Source organism: Anastrepha ludens, chromosome X (assembly GCF_028408465.1).
Source record: "Anastrepha ludens isolate Willacy chromosome X, idAnaLude1.1, whole genome shotgun sequence".
NCBI classification, from domain to species: Eukaryota; Metazoa; Arthropoda; class Insecta; order Diptera; family Tephritidae; genus Anastrepha; species Anastrepha ludens.
The window spans coordinates 11557271-11566438 of record NC_071503.1 but is presented as its reverse complement, the minus strand read 5'-3'; the positions used below and the strand labels follow the sequence as shown (position 1 = coordinate 11566438).

At 34.5% G+C, this 9168-nt stretch overlaps 1 protein-coding gene across 6 annotated transcripts in view; it reads left to right on the top strand.

The window, feature by feature from the left end:
- The first annotated feature begins 1461 nt into the window (after positions 1-1461).
- Positions 1462-9168, top strand: part of LOC128870441 (GIGYF family protein Gyf) — a 219399-nt gene continuing 211692 nt past the window's right edge. For 3 of the 6 annotated variants that reach the window (XR_008455376.1, XM_054113073.1, XM_054113069.1), the window contains exon 1: positions 1462-1570. The gene's annotated coding sequence lies outside the window, so the exon portion shown is untranslated. Of the gene's footprint in view, positions 1571-1627; positions 1843-4430; positions 4498-9168 lie in introns of those variants that run through there. The other 3 variants (XM_054113071.1, XM_054113070.1, XM_054113072.1) reach the window with 3 other exon arrangements.

Genomic DNA, 9168 nt, shown 5'->3' with positions numbered 1-9168 from the left:
TCAAGCTTACTGTACATACAATGCTGTGCCAATGAATGTGCGCTGCGCCTATGAATGCGCGCTGGATTTCTTGAGAAGTTTTACCGTTTTATTTTGAGCTGTGGCTGGTGAGCATACATACACACAGCATATACATATGCGCAAATGTATATAAATTCACAAATTTACATTTGCATATGCCATCTTCCTGTGCGCCTGGTAATGAAGCGTTTGCTATAGAGGATTTTGATTCAGTTGAAGGGAATTCAACAAAGTTTTACAGACACCAGACAGACAGACATAACATATGTACATAATTTGGATGATTTGGAGAAATTCAAATTATAGGTCATATTAAAAAGCTACCTAGCATTCTTTGCTTCTAATCACCAACAAATTCTTATCGACTGCTGCTAAATTTACATAATTCAGCCCCTTACTGTTAATTTTTGTTGAAAAATGTGTCTGTGGTGAAATTGTCTTCGCGAGGCGAGTACCCCTCGAAAATGAATACTTTCCTGTCATTGAGACTTCTCTATATTTAACGTTCTCTGTGTACGTATGCAGAGGTGCATGCGCATAAGGTATTCAGTCGTAAATTACAACAATTACTACAACTGAATAAACAAAAAGTAATAAAGTGATTCACTAATGCAAGCGAGTCTTTTGCCATAACTTTGTGACTTTTATTTGAGAGTCTAGTGATCAGACTCAGAGGAATTATTCTGAGAGACTTATTTGGATTTTAACGTAACGATATTTTCAACACTATGTTATAATCCGGCTAGTAAACTTTTTTTTTTTTTAATTTTATTTAAATGCTGTAAGAACTCCAATTAAGATAAATGCAAAATTTAATAAATGTCCTCCTACTCACATGTATCTCATTCGCTGATGCTGGTAACCTGACAGCAGATAATGGCAAGTGCATCCGTTAGGTTATCAATGATATTATCGTGACGTCAATGTTCCAAATAAACAGAGAAAGAGAAGAACAAAAGTAAGCGAATGCGATGGAAACTGCCGAACACAAGAAACTCTTTCATGCCACGGCATCATTGCTAAAAAAGGAAAAAAAACTCTTTCAGTGCATTACGATCTCAGAATTTAACATGCTGCACTTCAATGTATTAGCTTGTTTAATTTAAATTTAATTTGACACGTGGCACTTCGTTTTCATTTGTTTTTTTAGATCAAATTTTACAATTCCCAATATAACTAAGCCATTAACTGAATTTTCCCAAACATATAATCGCTCCTTCTCGTGTTTGTTTTCTCGTTTGGTTTGTTTTGTTAAGGAGCCCGACGTCACCCTTGTCAAAATCGTCAGAAATCAAGTAACTGTTCCGGAAGACCCCATCTTCTGTATGCTATTCGCCATGGGCACAAAGTACTAATCCAATAAGTACCTTTTACAAAACTTGTTTGTAAATAGTAGCAAAATACCAACACAACCCTGAAGGCTTGGCTCGGTCTTTTCGTTCATCGAATTTGTTCGTTCGTTTAACCTAAGGAGAATAGTACACGTCGTCGTGCAATTTTTATTACATCGATTTGTGTGAAAACGTTACAGTTTCGCTGAACTTAAAAAGTATGCTTAAACTCTTTATATAGATAATATACTTTACAAAATTTTACCAATTGCTAGGATGTTAAATGCCATATTGTTTGGGAGTTTGTATTTATGTGAAGCGTGCGAAATTTCGAGTTGGCTGGCATTTACTAACATTTGCCACCAATATTTTTTTCATATTAAATCGGTTGAAGACTAACTGGGTGAAGTAAATTATCCATATTAAAACCCTCTACTCTTAAAATCACAAATATCAAATCTAAGCTTGATAAGGAGGAATAAAATCGTGAGTAAGTTGAATATTGGACGGTATTCATGCCGGAGGGTTTTAAGCAGTATGTCAAGGAGATTTATTTAAGAACGAGTTGAAGAAGTTAAGTGGTAAATTTCTGCGTGTTCAATCGTATTCTTCAGTATTAACGAGTTTGTTGCGTATAGCTATGAACGTGTACATCAAAAACAGCAGCAACTCATGGCAATTTTCGATAGAAAAAACTAGAAATAAACTTTAGGTGGGAAAGTTAACATATTTTTCAAAGGCAAATGCAAACTACGTAGAATTATATGCTATAACACCGAGTGGGGAAGGTAGCCCCATTTCAAGACTGCAATGTGGCTTTATGAAAGTACGATAGCAATGATGCAGGCTAACTAATAAAGTGTTTCTCAAAACTATTTTTCCCGAAAAGTTGTTTTGGATAGTTTTTTTGACTTAAGAAAGCAATTTCCAAAAAGAAGCATGTAGAGAAGTTTGATAGTTATTAACAAGGCACATTAAACAGGCAGCAGCAGCAGAGAACAAACAACGAGAATATGCAGTGTATTTTTTTCTTCAAAATCTATAAACAACGATTGACAGTTAGAGCAACTTAAACAAAATTTGACAAACTGCAGACCAAATAAAAAGTAAAAAATCAAAACTGCAACCCAACTTCTGCTACCTGTTTTATGTGCGTTGGTCTGAAAGCAGAATTGGAAAGTTACCTCTAATTTGTGGCGTTATCCCTGCAAGCTCTACTTTTGGGAAGTGCTTTTAAACTATTTGAGTATGGCCATGTTACATCAGGTTTGCTCATTACCTTTTCAAGTAAAAATTTGAAGCGGTGGCGTAACAACAAAAATTAGAGAAAATTTGTTCGCTACAGTAAAATTCTAGAAAAAGAAAGTGAGCTAGAAAAACCAAGCGATACCACTAGAGCAGCTGATTTTGTGTCTTGGTTGTCAAAGTGGCCTACTTCAAATATTACTTCCTGTAATTATCCAGATTGCAGCCAAGGTGCAATCTATCAACGCGTTTTGGTCTCAATATTAATATTCCAGAACGGACCGTAATTGTTTTAAACCATTCAAAATTTATTAACTAAACAAAATTCAGTGAAATTGCTTTTTGTAGCTCTAATTACTCAATTAATAATGCACCACTTCTTCGCATTACACAACTTGAACACTAATTGCAGTATATTGTTGATATTTTTAGCAAAATATGGCTAAATATTGTTAATGATTTCAATAACAAAAATGTAAACTCCAAGTGCGCCACGAATGTGAACTTCGGCAAAAAATTTCTGGTATAAAATAAATAATGAAATGGTGATTCAATTTTGTTTATAAAGTGTACAATATTTAGCGTCAGATTAGGAATTTCTAATAACAATTTTATACTAAATAAAATCTAATTATATATTTCTTTTGTGAAGCGTTTATATTCAAATATTCATACATTCTGAAAAAAATATTTCGAGTGATGGAAATCTTTATTTTGACCTTTACGCGTTTCATTGCTTTTATCGTTGTCCTGCAGTTGTCTAGTTCACTAGTGGCAAAATGTGTTAATATAGTATTATAAAAATGAAAACCTTTTGCCCCAATTGTTCCTTTGCCAATTCGCCCCGCACATTTATTTTGCATGGCGTAAAAAATATTTATGAGGGCATTTGTTTAATATAATTTTAATGAAATATTAGTTTTTTCGAAAAGAAAATCCATTATTTTCTCAGTAGAGGGCTGTAGTGATCGATATCTCGTGAAATAATTCGAAGTTTATGCTTGTTATCAAGGTGACATTTACAACTAAAAAAATTCTTTAGCTGTTTTTGTGTGTTCCATTTAGTTATATGTAACAGGGTATTAACAATGGAAGTCAACAAAGAGAAAATTCGATACATTTGACAGTTTTTCTTTGATAAAGGCGAAATTGCAAGCCACGCCGGTGAAATTGTGAATAGGGTTTATGGGGACTATACTGTAACAGCTAATTTTGTGCAATTTCGGTTTTGTTGATTTCGTTCAGACATTTTTGATGTTATAGAGAATGTCGCAATCGAAGTTGACCGGCATGTTAGTAGTCGTATTATCGCCCAAGAGTTAAAGATCGGCCAAAATAAATAGCAATCTTTGGTCACTCCCAAACACAGCGTAAATATGTAAGTGGTTAGTTATTCTAGATCATTTACAAACTTCCCCTTGTAGATTCCTGAACCGGCCAAACAATAAGAGATCAAGTAAGATATTCCTTACTGATTTTTTTTCGAAATTGCAAACATATGCACACACGCATGTAAAATCTTGTAAATAGTGTTGCTCAGAGTACGCTTTATTCAAAAGGACAGAAAAAATTAACAAGAAAACGGAAGTGCGGAATATTGAATGTATGTTGAAAATATGTGACAGAATAAAAATGTTGAACAATTACAAAAATGATTTATAGGTGGCGCAAAAAACTCGTAGACGAAATTGCTTCGCACTGTTGCATTTCTTCAACACCTCCCCTCGAAGAATTTCGGATGCGGCAACAATCAATTCGCATCAACCATACCCAGATCTGTGATGCACCGGTAGTGTTTTTCGGCAGGTAATCCTTTTGTGAGCACATCTGCAGGCATATCTTCAGTTGGCATAAAATTTAGTATGATATCGCCGTTTTGATGTTTTTCTCGTATGAAGTGGTGAGTACATCTATGTGCTTGGTTCGCGAGTGATAAGCGCTACTCTGCACTAACTTTTGTGCACTTTGGCTGTCGTTATATATTATAATTGAGCTATCCTTTAATCCGATTTCCTTTATAAGATTACGCAGGTATAAGGCCTCTCTTGTCGCTTCACATAAAGCCATATGGCTGTGCTTTCCTTTTCTACCACGATATATTTGCTTATAATGTGTAAGTGCGTGGACCGAATTTAAAAATTAATACACGCAAATGTAGTCACTATATCATATATTATATTACTTTTTATAAACTAAAATTAAGAATTAATAGCAATATTTAACGTTAAAAATGCATCTTTTTTGCATAAGCTTGAAAAAATGCCCTATTACAGACGTTTATTTCACTTAAATACAAACACAGAAAAGTAACAAAATCACTTATAAACATTCTTTATTACATTAAGATTCGATTTAAAGCTATTTTTACTAAATAATAGTCCAAATTCTATTAAAATTCTATTATTACAAATGTTCTTCTAACCGTTTGTAATGCCGTGCAGAATAAATTTGAGGAGCGAACTGTCAAACGAACGATGAGAGAGAGAATAACAAAGCGAAATAAGAAAAACCCAGTCAACCAAAAGGGAACAATTATTTTATTATTATTGTTATTATTTATAGGGGCGCTTTTTTGATTTCAAATATACATATACATATATTACAAAAACAAATATTTTTAGAAATACTGAAAATTTGGAATAAAAATCGCGCGATTTTTAGTCCAAATTTTCGCCTGCGGCGCATGGCTAGAATTTAGTATAATGCCGATCGCGGTAAAAAGGGGGTGATAGAGGGGTGTATCCCCATCTTAAAACTGAAAACAGAACCTGCCGGAGGCTTATAGTTTTTAAGTAATTTAATGTTAAAGTACTATAATTTAGCGAAAAGTTGGTGTTGCCATACACCTGAAATGAAAACGAAGTTCGCACGCAGGGATGTTCAGTGGAAGGTTCATTGTAAAACTGCAGTCTTTTTTGCTGTAATTTAAAGTTGAGAAATAATTTTGAAAATAAAAACATACAACTCATTTAAACTTAAAAACAATGATATTAAGCGTATCACAAAAAATAATAAAGTAATTAAAATTAAATTAAATTAATTAACACAGTATTTTCGCGTGGAACTCCTTATCGCGTAGGCGGCCTTTGGCCGCGCTTCAAAAAATAACCCTCATCAGTCCAACTCCGGCTACGCAATCCACAGTATTTTTGCGTAGAACTCCTTTTCGCGTGGGCGGCCTTCGGCCGCGCTTCAAAAAAATAACCCTCATCAGTCCAACTCCGGCTACGCAATCCACAGTATTTTTGCGTAGAACTCCTTTTCGCGTGGGCGGCTTTCGGCCGCGCTTCAAAAAAATAACCCTCATCAGTCCAACTCCGGCTACGCAATCCACAGTATTTTTGCGTAGAACTTCTTTTCGCGTGGGCGGCCTTCGGCCGCGCTTCAAAAAAATAACCCTCATCAGTCCACTCCGGCTACGCAATGCACAGTATTTTTGCGTAAAACTCCTTTCCGTGTTAGAACCATTGAACCCAAAATTAAAACGTCATATGCGTGTATGTAGTAAGCAGGCACAATAACCCCCATTCCCATCATTAACACTAAACTCAAGTACTTAATTTTTGTTTTCATTTGCAGGCATCCGGCAACACCATACTGTTGTAATTCCAATCTTCTTCTTATTCGCGCTTAAAATTGGAATGTGATTGCATAGGCAAATGAATTTGCATTTAATTTTAATAGATATAATTAGAATATTAGCATAAAAATCGGTACAAACACGCGTGGGAGTGTATATTTGGTGAATTTTAGTGAAATGTTAAAAAATATAGAGTGTAATGTGGCAAATTATAGTGAAGTTCCCGAGGGGATTTTGAATGTAAATAATTAAAAAATTATTATTTCCCGAATAGTTTAAAGTTATAAAGAGTGTTCCTTAACACCTCACTAAGATCTCCACCAAGTTTCATTAAAAAAAACATTATAGTTTGCCAGAAATTCCAAAATATACATTGTTCTAAATTCCAGCCTGATTTTCTTTTTTTAAGATATGTTCATGTGTCTGTGTTGTGTGGCCTAGGCGAAGGCGGAAAAAGATTCGGGTTTTAAATCCGAGTATATTTGTTGGGTGGAGTGGAGGGTTTCCATTCTTATTAATATTGGAATAGTGTTCATGTTTGTAGTTTTTTAATGATTGCCGCTGTTTGTGTATTATGCATGTATTTATATGTCGTTTTATATCGAGTCTTTCTGTTTTTGGGCTGATTATAATTGGGGCATTGCAAGCGAATTTCGCTGCATTATCGGCATAAGTGTTTCCCTCGATACCTGTGTGTCCTGGGACCCATAGTAGTTTTAGTGATTTACTGTTTTTTATTAGCAAATCCCTTATTTGATTAACAGTTTCCCATTTGTTGCAAGTGGGATTACTAGCCGCTTGGATGACTGACAAGCTGTCGGAGCATATTATGGTTTTCGTCTTTTTCTGGATAGATAACACCATATCTTCGCGTATTGCCGCTGCTTCTGCCGAGAATATAGAAGAGTAAGGGAACATGGCTTTTAAACTTAAAAATATGCCATCTTCGGATGTTACGCTGAATGCAACTTTGTCTTCCGTTCTAGATCCGTCAGTAAAGACGATTGACCAGCCGTTATTTTTATGGGTATTGACCTTTTCGAGAAAAAGCTGCTTAAATATTGGATTGGTGGTGTTGTCTTTTTTGTGTGTATGAAGTGTGATATCACATGTGTGAGTGCTTAATTTCCAAGGAGGATTATAATAGGAGAGTGTTTGCGGTTTTGTTTCTACGTTATATCCGCGTTATTTTATTCTGTCACGTTATTTATTTCTATCACTTACTTCATTAATGGCCCCTTCTTGAATTTATCACATACAAATGTTACGTCATTAATAAATGCAATACTTAAATACAAAATTAAATCCAAAACAACTTGTATAATAAAAAATTCTCCACTGAATACTTAAACCTAAAATTCAAAATTGCAGGTACTTATTTCTTTAAGTTGTCGCGTACGGTTTCTAATTACAGTCTTTGTTGGCTATACCGTGACATCTTTTTGGATGCGGTTGAGTTTATAAAAACTCGTTCTATAAAAAATTTAATGCAAAAACTCTATATAATTATAAATTTTTACAATTTACTTACATCTTCGGTTAAATTCGGTCGTTTACGGGCGGCTGTCGGTGTTCGAATGACAGTTCAGCACTCGTTCACATATTTGATAGTACGAAATATGCACTTTTCCGTGACGAGTGGTACGTTCGTTGATGTGATAATTTGGCCCCAGTTTTAAACTATTTGCGTAAAAATTTGACGCAAAAATAATGGAATTCTTTTTCCACAAATTGATATAAAGTATTATTTATTAACCCGGGGCTTGTCGCTAGGCAGATACAAACACAAACGGTCGCAACCGGCTAAAATTAACTAACCAATTAACTAAATATTTTTTTATATCAAAGTTTCTTAGTTTATTTCGTTTTTCTATGCTATTAGCTATAAATAAAAAGCATTATTAATTTGAAAATATGTATTTATTATTTCTTACGTTACATAACATTTAAAGGAACTAAATTGTAACATTTTTGGTAATAATTTTAAAAATATAACGTTTTTAAATTTTTTTCTTAGGAATTATGCTAATTGAGATCAAATATTAAAACTAAATGAAATGCTTCTATTAGCTAACAAAAAATAATTGTACTCTTATACTAATTTTTTTTGTTTGGAAAACACGCTCGAAAATCACAAAAAAACACAACACTAAAAATTTTCAGTCTCTGTTTTCTCTAAATTTGTTTCACTTTTTGGTAGCGATCGCCGCAAATAGGTATAGAATGCATATTTTGTGGTAGCATATTTCACATGATGTCTTTGTCTTCCGGTCTTTTTTCCGGCGTAGTTGTTGTTGTAGCTGCATAAATATTCCCCATATTTAATATACATACGAGGAACGCTACTGGAGTGACAGTGCTTGGCCGGATATAAATCCGGGTCGTTTCGGTAACGTAGAACCGACTGTCGTGGAAACGCCGAATGGGTTGGTGCGTGATTATCATTCCGAATTCACAGAGAACATAGGTTCGAATCTCGGTGAAAGACCAAAATGAAGAAAAAGTTTTTTCTAATAGCGGCCGCCCCTCGGCAGGCAATGGCAAAAACCCTTCGAGTGTATTTCTGCCATGAAAAAGCTCCTCATAACAAGTATTTGCCGTTCGGCTTGAAACTGTAGGTCCCTCCATTTGTGGAACATCATCAAGACGCACACCACAAATAGGAGGAGGAGCTCGACCAAACACCCAAACAAGAGTGTACGCGCACATATTTATATATACCTATATATATATATAATATATAATATATATAGGGTGGGCCATGTAAAATTTGCTTTTTGAATCGGCTTTAAAAAAAAACGAATCAATATTTTTTCAAACTTTTTTTTTTTAACTTTGAAGATTGAACATTGTCATTTATGAATGAAAAATAATACCGTTCAAATGATTGCCACGACTGGCTTTACAGTAGGCCATTCGATTAACCCAATTTTTAAGCACATTTTCGATTGTTTGGGCTCCAATTTCGTGAATGGCAACTTCGATTTCGTG